Source organism: Gadus chalcogrammus, chromosome 16 (assembly GCF_026213295.1).
Source record: "Gadus chalcogrammus isolate NIFS_2021 chromosome 16, NIFS_Gcha_1.0, whole genome shotgun sequence".
In the NCBI taxonomy this organism is placed as follows: domain Eukaryota; kingdom Metazoa; phylum Chordata; class Actinopteri; order Gadiformes; family Gadidae; genus Gadus; species Gadus chalcogrammus.
In genome coordinates this window covers 36594185-36614626 of record NC_079427.1, presented here as the reverse complement: position 1 = coordinate 36614626, position 20442 = coordinate 36594185, and positions in this window count along the sequence as shown.

Below are 20442 nucleotides of genomic sequence, written 5' to 3'. Positions count from 1 at the left end.
AGGCAGGGGTGTCATGGTCATGGATGTCCTGGATGTGGTTCACTAAACTTCTCCATTTGGCCTCCATGACCGCTGGGTTGCCATCTGGGGTTGAGGCTGCGGTCCAATAGAGGTGATTCACTATAACTGGCCTCCACAACTGTAGTTGGTCACACTCTTTGGATGCTGCATCCAATGCCTTCCCCAGACCTGTTTTAGAACAAATGGTATTAATTGATATGCACTAACAAAAACTGCTTCAAGGTTCCAACAATGGATACATACTTTTGGCAATGTGCCACACGTCAAAATAATGCTGTGTCCCTTCAGGGATCAGCTCCTCTCTCACCCATTTGGCAACCTAAGGAGAAAAAAACCACCCACGCTAACCATCTTGGGCTTCAGGTTAACCTGCACAGCTGTGGCAGAGGCAGTAAACATACCCAAACATATGACAATCATGGCAAATCTAAGCGGCTATGTTTTGGTGTAGGCTATGTATTAATTTCATCAATGTGTATGGAAATGTCCTACTTGCAATGTTTGAGGCATAATATAATCTACCCCTTAAAATACCAAAGATTTACCGTGAGACCATCGGGGGGGCTTCAAATAACATTGTGTCCCAGCGTCAGAAGTGGAGGAGGGCAAGGGCTGATCCCCAGTATCGACACTCTCCACAGTACACTGTCTCCTGCAGTGAGGCGTCTGTCAACATCTTGCGAAAACAAATATAAAAAAGTATATTAGTATAAAGTATAGTGTATATAAGTATATAAAAAAGAAATGCAAGGATGTAGTGGTGAAATAAGAGGTGGGTAAACTATGAATACTTAGATCAGTGTTTCGCAACCAATGGTAGTGCATTTACTGTATTGGGAGGTAGCTAAACTCTGAAGTGAGAAGTGGATAAACTGTTTCTGAAATTTCAGAGGTGGGTAAACTGCGTTAAGCCTCCACTACAGCCCTGGCGACACGGTCACGGTCAAATACAGTATATGTGAAAGAGAACCGTAGCAGTCTAGCACTAACACAAAACGCAAACACACTGTTGTGAAAGCCGCTTGATGATGACGATCACTGATCCAAACACTAGCCATGAAGCTTTCATGACGATATGGACATTTACTTCAGGGCAATTTTGTTTTGGCTCATATTCGTGAATCACAAAATATGCTCTTCTAATGTCAGACTGATCATGCTTGTAGTGGAGGCTGTGTCAAAGGGAACACGGTATGCAAAATACAAACAGAGCTAGCTAACGCGCAGCTTGTAATTAGCAGCTATAGCATGATGCTTACCGTGGCAATCTCTCGCTTGCGGCAGACGGTGTCTCTCGACCTCGGGACAGGGCAGGCAAAGTGGTTTGCATGCATAGACGGCACGGCGGTAGGAATTAACTTCGCCGTCCTCTTACTCTTTAAACCAAGTGAGACCATCTTGGCATCCCCTGAGTGGTTATCCTCCTCCTTGAAATGCGCGCTGCATATTCTTGAGTACGCAGTAACAGAGCTAGCTGAAAAATCTGCTCGCCTAAACTTGACAAATTGCACCCAGCTTCGGAGAATCCCTTTGTCCTTGGGGAAGCAATGGACCCTATCTCCACTTTTGCTGGAGTTGTTGCAACCGCCACAAATACAGTAGAAAACCATTTTATCTATCTACTTATCTACTCTCTCTCTCTCTCTCTCTCTCTCTCTCTCTCTCTCTCTCTCTCTCTCTCTCTCTATCTATATATGTTATGTTATGCTATGCTATCCCTCACTATCTATCGATGTTATGTTATGCTATGCTATCCCTCACTATCTATCAATGTTATGTTATGTTATGCTATTCTATCTATCTATCTATCTATCTTTATGTATTTACTAATCTGACACTGTCACTCTCTCACTAGCGGCTTCGGCTGTCGTCCAAAAGCGGAGTACCTTACGTGACGTCATGCAATGCATTGTGGGAGAAATAAGAATCATCGCTAACCTGTGGCTAATAACCACTAATATATCACCTACTTTTCCTTATATTTATATTTTGTGATACCCTACAACATCAAATACAATGGATAATTGTTTAAATGTTTATTACCAACTAGAAAATTGCCAGAAAAGAAGAAAATAGAAACCTGCACCATGCCCTTTAAGCTTCATAGTTACCATACCGAAACATGCCTACTTTATAACAAATAAAGTGAGTTAAAAGCAACCCGGGATTGGACTATTTTCTTCGAAGAATGCTGCAATAAGACCATGTGGCCCTTACAAAAAACAAGATGGCGTCTATCGACCTACAGAACAGCGCCACAAGCATGCAGTTTATGAAATGGCACTGTTGCTTTAAACAAAGTGATCATATGCTATAGAAATAGCGTGGTCCCTTTAAACACGGAAACCACGGTGCTTCACTCAATACCTGTAGACTTAAACAAAAGTACGCTGCAAATTGTCCAAATTAACACTGAGACAAACACATCGTATTGGATTATTGTAGGAAAGAAAAGAAGACAGTTAGTGTTTATGTCCACGGTGGGTCAGTTAGGCTTGCAATGCAAGTGGGTCAAACACGCAGTCTTCCACCTCACCTACGGAAAAAAGATGACTTAGAAAAAGACGCTGCAACTCACGCACAGCTTCCGTGCTGGGAGCACCGATATAACATATCATACGCACCCGTATCGACGATATAGCATGTCTAACCGCCTCCAGGGAAACTAATCCCAAGCCAACGGAAGAATATGAAACCGATTAATAAAGTAATAGACTATTCCAACCAGCTGCAATGCTCCGTAATGGCGATCAACCCAAATAGTCGGTTATAACAATACACATGTGAGTAATCCGTCTCCTCACTATCTAACCATGATCCAGCATTAATGTCTCCTAATGGGTATAAACAAATAACAAATAAACCGCTGTAATACATCTCCGTACGGTACAAACATTAGGCCTGGCCAAGGCCTATATGGGATGGATACCGTCTATCAACATTCCCACTAATACAATTCCAGCCCTTAGCCTCCTCTATATGATTATTCCAATTAAATCTCCTTCAGCGTTCTCTGCGACCGTTCTTTTTAATTCGAGGTCTAGGCCTCCGGAGCAGCACGACCGGACGGTGGCTAAAACAAACTCTTACACCTAAATGTTCCTATTGCAGATTCAATCTTTAAGACAATGGGTTCTGCTTACCTTATACGTTTGTGGCCTGTGGAAGAGTTGTTTAGCGTTGCGCCCGCCGGGAATCTCCCAGCCTCTTACCTCGGGACTTTCTTCCAAACGTCAGGGTCTCCAATTGATGCGTTATTTCTTGAAGAAAGTGGTCCAATCCTTGGTCGCTTTTAACTCACTTTATTTGTTAAAGTAGGCATGTTTCGGTATGGTTACTATGAAGCTTAAAGGGACTCTTACCTTTGTTGCATTTTTACACTTTTTTTGGATAAGGTTAAATTGGTATTAATAAGGTAATAACACTCTAATATGCAAGACAGACCCACCAGGAGTAAAAACAAACAATTATTTTACTCTCATAATATTTAGTGAAAACTTCAACCAATAAAATTCTTCGGACCGAATGACCTTATTGGCCGACAGACCTGTCTGTTTGCTGCATGGATATATAAGGTTTTCCGTCTGCTTCTTGTGGCGCATTCGGGCCCGCGTCATCAAGGCGCGTCCTCAACTAGAGGGTTTGTTTTGATTCCACGGCAGACAGTAGCGAGTAGCGACTGACGATGGCAGACGAAAGTGGTCCACGGCGTACTGAAACTGCACCATTCAGTCCAATTAGGGGACTCATCTCGGACTCAGACTCACAGAGTTACCCTCCTCTGGAGCCTCAGGAAGACCTCCAGACTGTTGGCCACCAACTGCACCATTCAGTCCGACAAGGGGACCCGATTCGGCCTCAGAAGCCAAGTGGTCCCGCTCCCCTGGATGATTCTCAGGACCTCCAGACCGTTGGCAACCAACCGCACCACTCAGTCCGATTAGGGGACCCGTTTCGGACTCAGACGCGAAGTTGTCCCGCTACTCTGGAGCTCCGGGAAGACCTCCAGACCGTTGGCACCCAACCGCACCACTCAGTCCGATTACGGGACCCATTTCGGACTCAGACGCGACGTTGTCCCGCTACTCTGGAGCTACAGGAAGACCTCCAGACCGTTGGCACCCAACCGCACCACTCAGTCCGATTACGGGACCCATTTCGGACTCAGACGCGACGTTGTCCCGCTACTCTGGAGCTACAGGAAGACCTCCAGAACGTTGGCACCCAACCGCACCACTCAGTCCGATTACGGGACCCATTTCGGACTCAGACGCGACGTTGTCCCGCTACTCTGGAGCTACAGGAAGACCTCCAGACCGTTGGCACCCAACCGCACCATTCAGTCCGATTAGGGGACCCATTTCGGCCTCAGACGCTACGTTGTCCCGCTACTCTGTTTGTAATGCTCATACACCTTTCTTATACTCAGTGGGACCACTGTCCTTCAACATGGGGCCTCAAAACGGTATCGCACGAAGCCCATAAAATTACAGTGAGCCACCTGCTAAATTTCTTGTTTACTAGACCCCTGGTAGATATTATGACCCCTGGGAGTCTAAACATAACCCATGGTAGTCTAAACATAACCCATGGGAGTCTAGAACTTTTGTACTGTAGCGTCCCTGGGACAGTTAAATAGTTTGTGTGTTATGTGTTACATTATATTTCGTTGTCCGCTATGCCAGTTGTTCTATGTGTATGTATTGTAATGTTCTTTTTGTCAATCAGCGTGGGGGCGAATCATTAGGTCAGCTGGGGGAGGGCCTTGGTTGGCGGTGTTGGCGGTTGCCGGGGTAACCGGGGTTTGTTTTGTGTCGGTTTTCTGCCGTTGGTTACAATGTTACGGGTTTCAGTGACCTGGTTTTGGTTCATTAAAACTACCTTCAACTACTAATGACTCGACATCATTATGTCACCGGCGAGGTCGTTACAGTACTCTAAAAAATAACGCTTCGTTTTGTACGCTTAGGGGGTGGGGCATTGGAGGAAGGCGGGATGATTTGAATGTGCTGTAATTCTCAAATGCAACAAAGGTCAGAGTCCCTTTAAGGGAGGGAATTGTATCTAACGCGTGTGAGAGAAATACCGTCTACGAATCCCTCGAATTCTTGTGTGTCCGAATTGAAAAGTTGGGCGAGTACGGCATCCAACATGCCCGGATCCCTCTCGTCATTATCCGAGTCAGTGTCGCTGCTGTTGCCTGGCAGTTCAGTGATTATTCCTGCCTTCGTGAAAGCTTGGACCACAGTTGAGACTGTTATATCAGCTCAGGCATCCACGATCCATTGGCAGATAGTGGCGTAAGTCGCCTGGCGCTGTCTCTCTGTCTTGGTGACTTGGTGACGTGATGTTCGCCTTCTTGGCCCCGTCCACACGAAGCCGATTTTTTGGGTGAAACCACATAATGCTACGGCCACACCAAACGCGTGTAACGTGCCTAACTTGACGCTTGATCATTGTGTGTCACAAAAATGGTTCAACACGCCAACGCGCCTGTGGCTGCGCTGGATTTAGGAGTCCGAGGTAGGAAACCCAAACGCCGCCGTGTTTGGATGCATGATATAGTTTAGATCGGGTTAGATTAAATAATCTCGGATATAAATAACAATAATCGGGTTAAATAACTTCACATGGTGTGTCTGGTTTGTTTCCAGCATTCGTAGTGTTGATCGGCAGATAGTCCGCCAAGACGTTGAGGTTGCTTAGCAACCAGAGACGCTGTCCATGCAAGTGAATGGAGCGTTCCCTCTTCGTCATAACTATTGTTGCATATTCTCGAAGAAAGTTGTCCAATCCCGGGTTGCTTTAACTCACTTCATTTATTATAAAGTCGGCATGTTTCGGCATGGTAAGTGAAGCTATACGGAGGGAATTGTAGCTAAAGAGTGGAACACGTGTGAGAGATAATAACTCTGGCTACTATGGGCCACGGGCAGAGGCCCGTGACCCTTCGCGGGTGTCGGTGAAAAATCTCTGGGGCTCTTCCCCCCCGGTCCTCAGGTAGAGACCGTCAAGTGGGCGTGGCCTAGTGGGCGTGGCCGGGGTGCCGTAATGGCTTCGGCTTCTTCGTATATATAAAAGTGCTGCTATCTGTGGCTGGAGCAGCCTCCAATAAGGTATTGCTCCCCTTGTGGCTATGTATAGTATTTACGGCTTATATGTTTGGTCCTGCTTCATTTTGGTCTATGTGTGGGTAGCTTAGATTCTTAAAATACGTAACAATCCCTCCTTGGTCATCTTAGATGACCATACAATAATATTTTAAATCATAAACACCATTTACCACACCGAAAACATAGTCAAATTAGGATCAATCATCAACACCATCAACCGTGTGGAAAACTCTTGAATAGAGGAAAAAAACCACAATGCGCTCATAATACTGAGACGTCATTCACCTTGTGGGTCTCATTGGGAATACAGGTCATTATTTAACAATACAACAATGAACATAAATCTTGTTATCATACAATCACATGGCCAAACAGCACACAAACAAAACTATTCATAGAAATCCTGAGCTAATACTTTTGGTCATGTGCTACAAGGTCATACAATTTTCATCATGTGCAAAAGTAAAGTAAAAATTGGTAGTCATAATACAATTTTAAAAAATGCAAGATTATTGATAGCCTAGCATGGATTCGGGTGGTTCAGGTGATCTTCGTGGATTGGTTCGCACGTGGGTGGTTTTGGGCGTTGTTATTATCGTAGCCATTGTTTCTTCTGTCGCCGTCGGGCCTGTAATTCATGAACCCAAGACTCGTCCCTCCTTGTGAAGGGCTCAACTCAGAGAGGTTACTCCTACATAATGGGAGCCTCCAAACAGGTTCTCCATCGTCGTCGTGTCAGTAACAGGTGGCCTGTAAAACAACCGGCTTAAAGAAGATCAACAGTACCATTATCAATGCAGCGATTCAGAAATAACGGGTTGCACTCGCAACCAAGCAACACTACACAATAACAAACATAGTCTGGTATGGTTGTTTTAAAATGTGTTATTCAAGTAAATCCGGGATATTAATTAAAGAAGACATAGCAGCCCTTCGGCAGGACACCAAAGCTGATATCGCCTCTCTAAAAACGGAATTCCGAGCCGAGATGTCATCTCTGCGCTCAGCCCAGACCGAGACGGCCACCACTATTCGGGATATCGAGGGCGCGCTCAACCGGCATGATTCTAGCATTACAGGGCTGGATAAAACCATATTGGATCTCAAACAAGAGGTGGGGAAACTGAAAGACCGGAATGATGACTTGGAGAACAGAAGCCGCCGTCAAAATCTGAGGATTATTGGAGTACCTGAGGGTGTTGAAAATGGAAAGCCCACTGCATTCATGGCCTCGTTTTTTACCTGCGTTCTGGGCGACGAGATAACTGATCCTTTGGTGCTGGACCGCGCTCACAGATCCCGGCTCCTAAACCCAAACCCGGCGACCGTCCCAGACCCATGATAGTTCGGCTGCACTACTACTCGGATAAGGAAAAGATTCTCCAAGTATCCAGGAACAAGGGTGAGCTCAAATTCAGAGGGGCAAGGGTGCATATATTCCCAGACATGAGCGCCGAGCTTAGCCGCCGCAGAGCGGCGTTTACCCCAGTCAAGGCCAAACTCAGAGAGGCGGGCATTACATACGGTCTCTACCATCCAGCGGAGCTACGTCTTGTCCACGACGGAGTTGCACATTCCTTTAAGGCACCCGCGGATGTGGAAACCTTCCTTGCCAAACGCACTCGTCCCTCTTTGGAGACTTAAACGAAGGTAGACGCTGCGGTTCCCTGCGCTGTGTGCTGATCCCTCATACTGGACTGTAACCTACCTAATGTTCATACTTTTAGTTTTTCCCTCCCGGTTTATTTATTTTCTTATGGAGATGGAAGGAAAAAGGAGAATTTATTATGGACCGTGAGTGGAGAGACTATTATTTGTTATCACCAGTAGAGGACAGTCGGCATCTACCTACCAGTTTGGTTGGCGCACATCTTCTCCAAAGTAAGGTATCAGCATGTTATTGTTTTCCTTACTCAATTTGAACATGTTGCCGATAAAGAACTAGACCCACGTTTCAGAAGGGCCAGAAAAATGTACCGGTTTATTCGCTTACTTATCTTGCTAATGTTCTTTATTTTTGTTTTACCCTGTTATGGCCGCTTCTCTCTTTTATTGCATTTGTCCATTGTCAGTGGTGGGTGTTATATTTTATTTTATAAGTTGTGACTACAAAAACGTATGTGAAAGGAGCAGGGTTTCTATGGTTGTTAACTGCCTATGGCAGCAAAACGGAAAATGACCAAGTGTTCCCAGGGTTTTTTACCTCTCGTTTGGGGAGGGGTAATTTGTTTTTTGGGCTGGGAGGGTGTGGGTGGGGGGAACTATGTGTTTTATGTTTGTACACTTCTTTACTCTTTTAGCTTGAATGTGTGTGTGGCAGTGTCATTTACAAAATGCTGTAACATCCTTCAGTACCCTACTAATAACATAACAATCGGCCATGCTCTGATGAGCATGGTTGATTGTTGGCGGCAAAGAAATAATGGCTGACAATATTACAGTAAATTGCATTAGTTGGAACACCAAAGGCCTAAATCATATTAATAAGCGTAACAGGGTATTGTCCCATTTAAGAAGTATGGATGTTGATGTTGCTTTCCTCCAAGAAACTCATCTCAGGTCCTCTGACCATAACAGACTGTGCAAAGGATGGGTGGGGCAATTATATCATTCCATTTTTGAGGTGAAATCTAGGGGTGCTGCTATTCTTATTAACAAGAATACTCCTTTCATCTTGCAGAAGGTTACTGCAGACCATCTGGGAAGATCTGTTGTGGTCACAGGTACCCTGTATAATGTACCTCTAATCTTGGCCAGTGTTTATGCCCCAAATTGGGACGACGTGCAGTTTATGAAAAAATTCTTGTCCTCATTACCTTGTTTAACTACACACAGGCTTATTTTAGGGGGTGATTTCAACTGCGTATTAGACCCAATACTGGATCGCTCCTCGAACACCAACTACAATATATCAAAATCAGCTAGGACGATTAATGCTTTTCTACAAATGTATAATATGTCTGAACCCTGGCGCTCCTTGCATCCCAATTCTAAGCATTATTCATTTTTTTCCCCAGTACATAACTCCTACTCCCGCATTGATTACTTTTTAATTGATAACCAGCTAATGCCCTCGGTTAAGGACTGCAGATATGAGGGCATTGTCATCTCTGACCATGGGCCCGTGGTTTTACAAATATCTTTTCCAAAGAAATCTGCTCGGCGTCCTTGGCGTTTTAGTAATGTTTTGCTTGGGGATGAATCATTTGTTAAGTATATTAATACGCAAATTGATATTTTCCTGTCCATAAATGATACGTCAGATGTTAGTAAATCCACCCTCTGGGAATCCCTAAAAGCTGTTTTAAGAGGGGAGATTATCTCTTACACCTCCTGGGAAGCCAGGTCGAGAAAACTGCGTCTTAAAGACCTTTCCGACCAAATTAAACAATTGGATTATAAGAACTCAATTGCTCCCACGCGTGATTTTTTAAAGGACAGATTGACTCTGCAGACAGAATTTGACCTAATAACTACCCGCCATACAGAACAGCTCCTCCTCCAGTCTCGATCGAGGTTATATGAACATTCTGATAAGGCTGGCAAATTCCTGGCTCAACAGGTTAGACAGTCTATGACCTCTACTCTCATTTCAAACATCCGAAAGCATGATGGTCAAATTTCTAATCATGAGCAGGAAATAAATGATGAATTTAAGAGGTTTTATTCATCTCTTTATACTTCTGAGGTGATATATGACCCTTCTAAACTCTTCTCTTCTTCTCTTTTTTCAGAACTTAAATCCACCTCAAGTTAATGTATTATTAAAGGAGCAATTGGAAAAACCTATGTCTAAGGAGGAAATTAGGACGGCCCTTTACAGTATGCAGAATGCAAAAGCTCCAGGCCCTGACGGATTTACGTTAGAATTTTTGAAAAAATTTGGAGATAAATTATTGCCAATCTTGCTATCAGTTTTTGAAGAGTCCTTTGTCGAAGGCCACCTTCCACCAACCCTTTGTCAGGCTTCTATTTCGGTTTTACTGAAAAAGAATAAGGATCCCCTCAATTGTGGGTCATTTCGCCCTATTTCGCTCCTGAATGTGGATTATAAATTGTTGGCTAAGGCCTTGGCTCACCGTCTAGAGATCATTCTCCCTTCGATTATTTCACCTGACCAAACTGGTTTTATTAAAAAACGCCTCTCTTTTTTTAATATTCGTAGACTTTTAAACATCATACATTCCGCAGACGGTCAACACTTGCCTGAGGCAGTTATCTCTTTAGACGCTGAAAAGGCGTTCGATAGAGTGTGTTGGGCAAAATAACCTGCTGAGTACATTACAAATATAGCTAACTCCTACCCTAGCCTGATGAGCACATCACATGGCAGTCACATTACAATATAGTCAACTTTTAACACATAACACAAACATGATAATATAGTCAGGTCAAGGCCAGAGCCAAGGCCCCATTTCCCAAGCAGGCAAATGGTAAACACTCAGACAATGCAACAGTCATCCTCAAGAACGGGAGAGCCACATTAATTCATCACACAAGAGATACTTCGAGCACACAAGAGATACTTCGAGAACAAAGGAGACACTGAGGAGCTCTTCCCCGTTAGTAGGAACACAAGAAGATACACTTGCATACACCAGGGCCTAGGAGCCAAGGTCAAGCAAAAACACACAGAACCACACACACCTCATCGAGAGGAGGATACAGTATAAAACTGTATCACACAGGGACTCATGACCCTTCTTCTTCTGAAGCAGACCTTCCACGGAGGCGAAGCTCCGGACGAACCATCAGCGCTGATTAGGGACTTAGACATATTCGATTTCTCACGCTTTATGACTCTGTATAACCGTTGCCACTTTACTTAATAAATCCAAGGTCCTCGTGCCGACAGACTTTATTACCTCTCCGTCTCATTTTATCTGATCCAGTAACTAGACAGACCGTTTTTCCCTTCAATTTGGTGACCCCGACGTTTTCTGAATTGAACACGCAACTGGGAAACGAGAGACGGAGAGCGGCACGACCTCGGGACCCCGGAGCACCGGACCGATTCCTGCAGTCTCACCTCGCGATCGCACAACAAAAGGTAGGCAGAACCTGTTGATAAAATCCAAACTCTGCATAGTTATATAGGAATCACATTAGGAGGTGAGACTGTGAGAGCGGTTCGCTACGGGATATCTCGTGGGGACGAATAGGACTGCATCTCAGCATTTCCCCATAAACCCGATTAACCCTAAACGCGTGACACATCGAATATCGGCTCGTTGCATGGTGAAAGAATACCGACGAGACCATAGGGCCTATAAGAATCGGTCATAGTGATACGAGACTACCGATGGCCAAGTAATGGATGTGTAATAAATACACCTGTGTATCAAGAGGGTTCGAGGCCCCACCTGTGTATCAAGAGGGTTCGAGGCCCCACCAGTGTATCAAGAGGGTTCGAGGCCCCACCTGTGTATCAAGAGGGTTCGAGGCCCCACCAGTGTATCAAGAGGGTTTGAGGCCCCACCAGTGTATCAAGAGGGTTAGAGGCCCCACCAGTGTATCAAGAGGGTTCGAGGCCCCACCTGTGTATCAAGAGGGTTCGAGGCCCCACCAGTGTATCAAGAGGGTTCGAGGCCCCACCAGTGTATCAAGAGGGTTCGAGGCCCCACCAGTGTATCAAGAGGGTTCGAGGCCCCACCTGTGTATCAAGAGGGTTCGAGGCCCCACCAGTGTATCAAGAGGGTTTGAGGCCCCACCAGTGTATCAAGAGGGTTAGAGGCCCCACCAGTGTATCAAGAGGGTTCGAGGCCCCACCTGTGTATCAAGAGGGTTCGAGGCCCCACCTGTGTATCAAGAGGGTTTGAGGCCCCACCTGTGTATCAAGAGGGTTAGAGGCCCCACCTGTGTATCAAGAGGGTTAGAGTCCCCCTCTTTGTTTGTGTATTAAATAATTCTATGTGGAAAGAAGGTTAAGAGTCCCTTTGCAGAGGAAACCGTATGCCTGGGGCACGAGTGACACACAGAGAGACAGTGTGTGTATGCGTGAGAGAGACTGTGTGTGTGTGTGTGTGTAAGAGGCCCAGAGAGATTGAGACGGAGAGACTGTGTGTGTGTGTGTGTGAGAGGCCCAGAGAGAGAGAGAGAAGAGAACGAGCGTATTTGTGGGCCGGCGAAATATAGAAATAAATCAATCAATGATAACCCGGCTATGTGTGCAACGCTTACCTGCTTTGTTATGCCCAACGCTATTTTGCCGTGTCTGATTAGTGTGGGTGCGGGACACAGAACGAGAGGTCCGTTGATATGTTTCTGTGTGTGCGTCTGCGGGAGACAGAACGAGAGGTCCGTTGATATGTTTCTGTGTGTGCTTTTGGAGGAGACAGAATGAGAAAGGTCTGTTTAGGTGTGTGTGTGAGAGGGAGCGAGAGAGATAGCAAGGAGAGATAGCAAGGAGAGCTAAAGTCGAAGGACGATCGAGAGGGACCATTTTCCCTCTAGACAGTTGGAGGTAGCGATAGAGTGCGTGTTTTTCTAACAATGAACGGTTGTTTCAGGACCACGAGAAGGGGCTCTGTATGGTTTTCAGGCCCAGAGTGTAATCCCCTTTCCCATATGTGTAGTCCTCCCATTTGAGGTCCCCGTCCACCATATTTGAAGTCCTCTACTCCACCTCATGTTGTAGTTCCCCTCCCTAAAATTGTATGGAAGTTAGAACCTGTGAGGGTGTTTTGGTTCGGCCTGACGAGGCCTGTACCAATTTCGGTGGTCAGCTTCTAGTTTTGTGTATATAGAAATTTGGAAAGGGGGAGCAGTATTAAGTTATATATAATAAAGTGAAAAGTTATTTGTGAATGAAGGGACAGAAGGATCTTTTTGTGTGTGAGAGATAGTTATTAGGCCTTGTTCCATGATGGAGAGTTGAGGATGTTGCATTCCAGGCTTATCTGTTAACGGTCCTAGCTGCTGCTTGACCCTAAGGGGAGTGAGGAAGGGTGAGAGAGAGAGAACACATTTCCCCCCCCATTTGTCGAGCTACACCATTCAGGCAGTACAGAGAGACACACTAACACACAGTACAGAGAAAGGAAATAGAGTGTGTTCAACTGAAAGCGTGTGGTGGCCATACGCCATAAAACACCACATATCCAAGGAATGCAGGTAGAGCTCTGTTGAGTTTTCAGGCTTTGATAAATTTGTAGTTCCCTGTCTGCCATGTTTGAAGTTCCTTGTAGTCTCTGTCCATAGGTTTCACCTGAACAACCCCTCTGCTGGCCGAGAAAAGGAACTACCCATGGTTTCTCTCACACCCAGCCCCCAGAGCACACTCGCTTTCAAGGCGTTATGGCCGCACCCAACGTGGGAGGGAGACACAGAGAGAGAGAGAGAAGCCACATTCCACCCTTATCTGTTGTCTTGCACCAAACAGCACCCCGTACTGAGGAGGGAGAGAGAGCGTGTTCTCCTGAAGGAGGGAGAGAGTCACAGGGAGACACACAGTGGATATTCACATTATGGCTAATTTGTTTTAGTTTTAGTTTTGTTTTTTGTCTTCCTAGGACAACAGTTATCATTCATGATGATGAACATCGAAGTTCATGAGGTTAGAAGGACAATAACGTTGATACTTTAAAAGGACAACAGTGATGCTAATCTAATGCAATTGGACTAAAGAAGGTGTTGCTATCAACTAAGTGATTAATATTATTTTCACACTGGAAAGAATAATTGAATAAATATGGATATGATAAAGATGAGAATAATAATAAAAAAAATAAAACGTAATATTGATAAACTGTACAAGTAGGACAACACCTATTAAAATATGGGGTATATCTCTTTGGTCAAGGATGACAGGTGGATTGGCGCTACATCTGCTGGGAAGGGATCCTACATGCTATGTTGTCAATTTGGATTCGGAAGTAGTGGGTTTACCTTTCAAATGCCACTACTGCTGCTGCAACACTTTAATAATTTTAACTCTGATAAATGACTTTTTGTTTTATAGTTTCCCTGAGGAGTATTCATTACGCACACACATTTGGCTGCATAGGGCAGTTGAGGCTGAAGACTCTGTCTCCATCCCTCCACTTTGCGATCTATACCACCATATGGGTGGGGATTGATTGTATCCCAGGTGTGGCATCCTGCAGCGAGCCAGTATGGAAGGCTGGTTAGCCAACGACGGGTAAGATCCCACCTTGACACCCGGGACGACCTAAGGCAGGCACAGTCACGATTACTTGGCAGAGTCGCTGTGGGCACTGGCTTACTTGATCATGAAGTCACGAGCTGCAACAATCATAGGAAGTGCCGGGTGGGGTGTAAGGTGGAGGAGGAACAGGGGTCAGATATGTCAGCTCTGGCAGCAGAGGTGGTCTTGGAACGGGGCATGTCGCGTTTTATTTTATTTAATTTTACCTTTGTGGTATAGAAGCCCACTAACGCATGTACGTTTTTCGGTTTAGTGCATGACTTTGGAACAGCGTGGTTTCAGGCGGCTGATGGTAAACCCACCCATATTGGGCTTTGGTTTTGGACATACTGGTTTCGATTTCCCTTCCCAAAAGATTGGCTTTAATTTGCTGATGGTTAAGGTTAGACGTTTCGACGTTGGTTGCACCAACGGCGTTCTTAGATTTGCTTATCCTTTAATGCGCATGGTTTTGACCATTGCGCAAGGGGGGAGGTATTGAGGAGAATTAAAAATAATAATAATAATAATAATAATAATTAGAAAACAAGGTTTTTCTTCACCATACTTGCAAACAATGATTGACATCCAGCTAAATGAGTGTGAAATACAGTGTTCAACAGATGGGTAGAAGCAGTCCCATCAAAAGACCAAAGTGCGACTACAGTAATCAAGTTTCTGACTGGAGAAGTCAAGGCAAGGTTTGGACTTCCGTCAGAAATAAGCTCAGACAAAACGTTTATTCAGAGAACACTCAAACAAGTGATTCAACATTTGCATGTCAAATAAAGACTAGATTACGCCCCAATCCTCAACCACAAGGTATGGTGGAAAGAGTGAATGGGACGCTCAAGACAAAAATTAACAACATTTGTGCAGGCACTAAATTGAATTGATGCACTACCACTGACACTAATGAGTTATCGCATGAAAACTAACAGAACGACGCATCTAACCCCGCATGAAATGCTTAAGGGTCGACCCATGCCTTCACTTAACATTCAAGGGTCCCAAAAGGGACTTCCATTAGAATAATTAGAAATAGGATTAAGGAAAATATGTTTGAACATCTAACTGTTGTACATAAGTTTGTAATTCCAGCAAGAGGAACACAAAGTTCCAGGGCCAGAGGAGGAGCCAGATGCAGACACGCCCGGAGCCGACCAACTACCCAAGGATGATGCAATCAGATTTCGGCAGGGTTTGAATCAGTCCTGTTTTGGTGGTCCACTATTAACAAAAATGTTGTTTGGATAAATAGTATATACTATAATCAGCAACGTTTTGTCAATTTTTCCACGGATAAGGTCAAGGGACTATATAGATATAGATATGCTATTGGCAGAGCAAGGAGGGGTGTGTGGGATGATAAAGACGACATGTTGTACTTTTATCCCCAATAACACAGCACCGGATGGGTCGGTGGCCAGGGTGCTGGCAGGGTTACAGTCCCTCAGATTAGATTTGGCAGAGAGAATTCCGGCATTAATGACCCCTTCACAGGATGGATGGAGAGCCCAATGAGCGATGGGCGCTACAGGTGCAGCAGGTGCCATCCAAGCTTACCTGGGGATCGAGAGTTTGGACGAGGGACCACCAGAGGGGCCCGACCTGATCCGGCTGGAGAACATGGAACAGACCCCTGCCCCACTGTCCAAGAGCCCCCCACGCAATGCAGCGCGCCAATACATGAAGATCACCTGACCCCCCCCCCCCCCCCCCCCCCCCCCCTCCCTTCCCCATCCCAGCCACTACAAGCAAACCCCACCACCACACCCCCCTTCCCCCCCCCCCCGCCTGTGACGTACTAGTAACCTCTCCAGGTGGGCTGCCCCATTCCCGTCCCCGCCAACGGCACCACCCCCCTCCCACCTGATGCACCCACGTCGCCCGGACCAGGGATCTGCGTTCCGGCACCAGGGGCTGCGGCCCGTTCCCTTAAGGCTTGAGGGCGCCCCTGGCTGTATTCGCTTCTGTACGCTTCACTGTGTTTAGCCGCTCCCATATCTATGCCCGCGTCTACGCAACCGACGCCGGGAACGCAAATGTTGTTGTTTATATCGCTGTCCCACTAGATGGAGCTCGGGGATACACACGGGCGAGATTCCAGGGGCCTTGATTGCCCGTTTATCAGATGAGGTCCTGAGCGCAGTTGAATAAAAGGGTCTAATGCTCAGGTGGCGCCTTGCGACCACCTGCCCGTGATGACGCTCAGGACTATTCCGTGGTTTCAGTTGTTCCCGTGCCCCGGGCCTACCCTGGATACCCCATGCGTGTGATTGCTTATTGTTACACGACCAGCTAACTCCTCCTCACATCCTTAGTGTGTGGTCATCTGGGGATGGGTTGAGGGGGATTGCCATTCGTTATCTACCTCATATCTTTCTATTATTATTACTATTATTTAGGGACACGTTTCATGGTTGCATTTCTTTCCTGTGATTGTTATTGTGTAGTGTCTGTGTGATTGTTGCATTTTTGTTATATTGTTATTGTTTACTGTTAGTCTTATTGCTGCTTTTTGCTGATACTGTTTTTGTTTGGAGTTTGTTTTATTGTTGCATTTCGTTATTATTATTATGGTTTGGTGTTGGTTTTGTTGTGTGGCCAGCTTTGTTGTTGGTTGTTGTTTTTTGGTATAGTTTGATATTTGTTTTAGTATTGTTGTATGCTTGTATTTTTTATTTTTATTTATTTTTTTTCTCTTTTTTGTGTATTACCTGCTGCCACTTTACTTGGTATTGTCTGTTCGCGATGTAAGGCCGGGGTGGATGCCACCCCCTAGGTGGGGTGTGTATGGCATACCCATGTCTGAAGCAGGGGTAGCGTTTCTCCCACGTGGTTCCCCATACACCCGGTCCAGCGAGTTGTTTTAGTCCCATGCTCATGGTTGTTTGTTTTTATGATAATTTTGCCTTCTTTCTGTTATTTCTAAAAGTGTTATGATGGTAGTCCCGCGCTGAAGTCCTATCCCTCGTACCCCTAATGAGTAAAAGTCGTCTTGCGACGACTTGAGGGGGATATGTTGGGCAAAATAACCTGCTGAGTACATTACAAATATAGCTAACTCCTACCCTAGCCTGATGAGCACATCACATGGCAGTCACATTACAATATAGTCAACTTTTAACACATAACACAAACATGATAATATAGTCAGGTCAAGGCCAGAGCCAAGGCCCCATTTCCCAAGCAGGCAAATGGTAAACACTCAGACAATGCAACAGTCATCCTCAAGAACGGGAGAGCCACATTAATTCATCACACAAGAGATACTTCGAGCACACAAGAGATACTTCGAGAACAAAGGAGACACTGAGGAGCTCTTCCCCGTTAGTAGGAACACAAGAAGATACACTTGCATACACCAGGGCCTAGGAGCCAAGGTCAAGCAAAAACACACAGAACCACACACACCTCATCGAGAGGAGGATACAGTATAAAACTGTATCACACAGGGACTCATGACCCTTCTTCTTCTGAAGCAGACCTTCCACGGAGGCGAAGCTCCGGACGAACCATCAGCGCTGATTAGGGACTTAGACATATTCGATTTCTCACGCTTTATGACTCTGTATAACCGTTGCCACTTTACTTAATAAATCCAAGGTCCTCGTGCCGACAGACTTTATTACCTCTCCGTCTCATTTTATCTGATCCAGTAACTAGACAGACCGTTTTTCCCTTCAAGTGGAATGGGGTTACCTATTTTGGTGTCTAGACAAATTTGGTTTTGGTCCAAAATTCATTTCTTGGGTAAAATTGCTATACAACTCTCCAACTTCATCAGTGCGCACTAATAACACCAATTCCCAATCTTTTCCATTACAACGCGGGACAAGGCAAGGATGCCCAATTTCCCCACTTTTATTTGCTATAGCTATTGAGCCCCTTGCAATGGCAATACGCTCCTCTCCTGAGATTCGTGGTATTGTAAGAGGGGGTAAGGAACATAAAACGTCATTATATGCTGATGATCTTTTATTATATATAACTGATCCACAGAACACCTTGCCCTATATTATGAAGTTATTAGACCTCTTCAGCAGCATTTCTGGGCATAAGATTAATGTTTTGAAAAGTGAGCTTTTTCCTGTCAACTCTGCCGCTAAGTCCATATCCTTTAATTCCTGTCCTTTTAAGGTGACATCTGACAACTTCACCTACCTGGGGGTGGTTGTTTCACGTGGCTTCTCTGACCTTTTTAAGCTTAATTTTGTTCCCCTTCTTGAGAGCTCTAAAATTGCCTTCAATAAATGGTCCATGCTTCCTCTCTCTTTAGCAGGAAGAATTAATCTAATTAAAATGAACACGTTGCCCAAATTCCTCTACCTTTTCCAAACTATACCAATCTTTATCAACAAGTCTTTCTTTTCGCACCTAAATAAGATTATATCTGACTTTATTTGGAATAAGAAGCCACCCCGTATCCGTAGGGAATTTTTGCAGAGGCCAAAATCAATGGGTGGTATGGCTTTACCACATTTCCAATTATACTATTGGGCAAGCAACCTTAGAGCTATGGCATATTGGCTTAAAAACTACATCGACAATGAGACTCCTACCTGGGTTCAGATAGAGGCAACTGCCTGCTTGCCATCGTCCCTCCCTGCTTTATTGTATTCTGCAATGCCTTTCACTCCAAGCTATGTTTCAAGTGCCCCCTTAGTACATCAGTCTTTACGCATATGGGCTCAAGTGCGACGACACTTTGGTTGGCAGGCTGGCTCGCTCTGGGCCCCAATTGCGTCTAATCATCGATTTGCCCCTTCATTTCATAATGACTATTTCTCGGCCTGGCAAAAGAAGGGTATTATCTCATTTAAAGATATGTACATAAAGATATGTACATAGGTGTTTTTGCTTCATTCGAACAGCTCAAAACTAAATTTAATCTTCGGAATGTTCATTTCTTTAGTTATTTACAGGTTAGGGACTGGGCACGTAACAATACAGGAATGTTCCCTACAATCCCCGAACCTCAACCTAAGGATAGTCTCTTTCCAGCAGACCCAGAGCTCAGGGGCACAATATCTGTTATATATACAAAACTTTCTTCTGTGCAATCAGAGTCTCTGGATGCATTGAGAGCGGCGTGGCAGGCTGATCTGAATGTACAATTTACAGATGTTGAGTGGTTGAATGTTTTTTTAAGAATACATTCTTCATCTATATGTGCCAGACATGGCTTGATCCAGTTTAAAGTGGCACACAGACTCCATCTCTCTAAAGCCAGAATCTCAAAAATGTATCCATCATGTGATAGTTCATGCAACAGATGTAAAAATTCACCTGCAACACTAGCTCATATGTTCTGGCTTTGCCCGAAACTTGTTAATTACTGGTCCTCTATTTTTGACGCTCTATCCAAGATACTTAAGAGACCAATAGCTCCAAACCCTCTTACAGCCGTTTTTGGTATTCAATGTGAGGGTGATAATCTTTTTAGAGCACAATCAAACTGTATTGCCTTCGTCACTCTTATAGCCAGAAGATTAATTCTACTTAATTGGAAGCAGGCTACTCCACCCTCCTTTAAACACTGGATTAGGGACACACTACAATTTCTGAAGCTTGAAAAGTTAAGATTTGCTTTAAAGGGTTCAAAGGACAATTTTAGCAATGTTTGGCAGCCTTTCATTACATACCTGCTTGACCAGCTGTAACGATGTACACATTTTTTCTTTCTTTTCACTTTTATTTTGCTATGGATCCCAATAACTCCAAACTGTGCACACACACTATTTTTTTTTTTGTTGTTGTTGTTGTTGTTGTTGTTGTTTGTTTTATTGTTATTATAAGAATTATTGATTATTGACTTATGTTTGTCTGTTTGTTTTTGGGGATAAAAAAAAAAAAAATTGTTACATTTGTAAAATGATGTTTTGCTATATTGTGAATAATCAATAAACAAAGTGGTAAAAAAAAAAAAAGTTTGCAGAAACGTATTTAATGGCGTAACTATGTTACTATTTCCACCCAGAATAAAGAAAGATGTCGGCCGTATGCTTCGTGGTCGGTGTGACGTAATGGCTCCGCCATCCTCACCTGTCTAAAGGTGCTGCTATCTGTGGCTGGAGTAGTTATTGCAGCTTAAGTGTTCGATCCTGCTTGCTAGTGGCTATGTGAGGGTAATGCAGCTTGTGTGTTCGATCCTGCTTC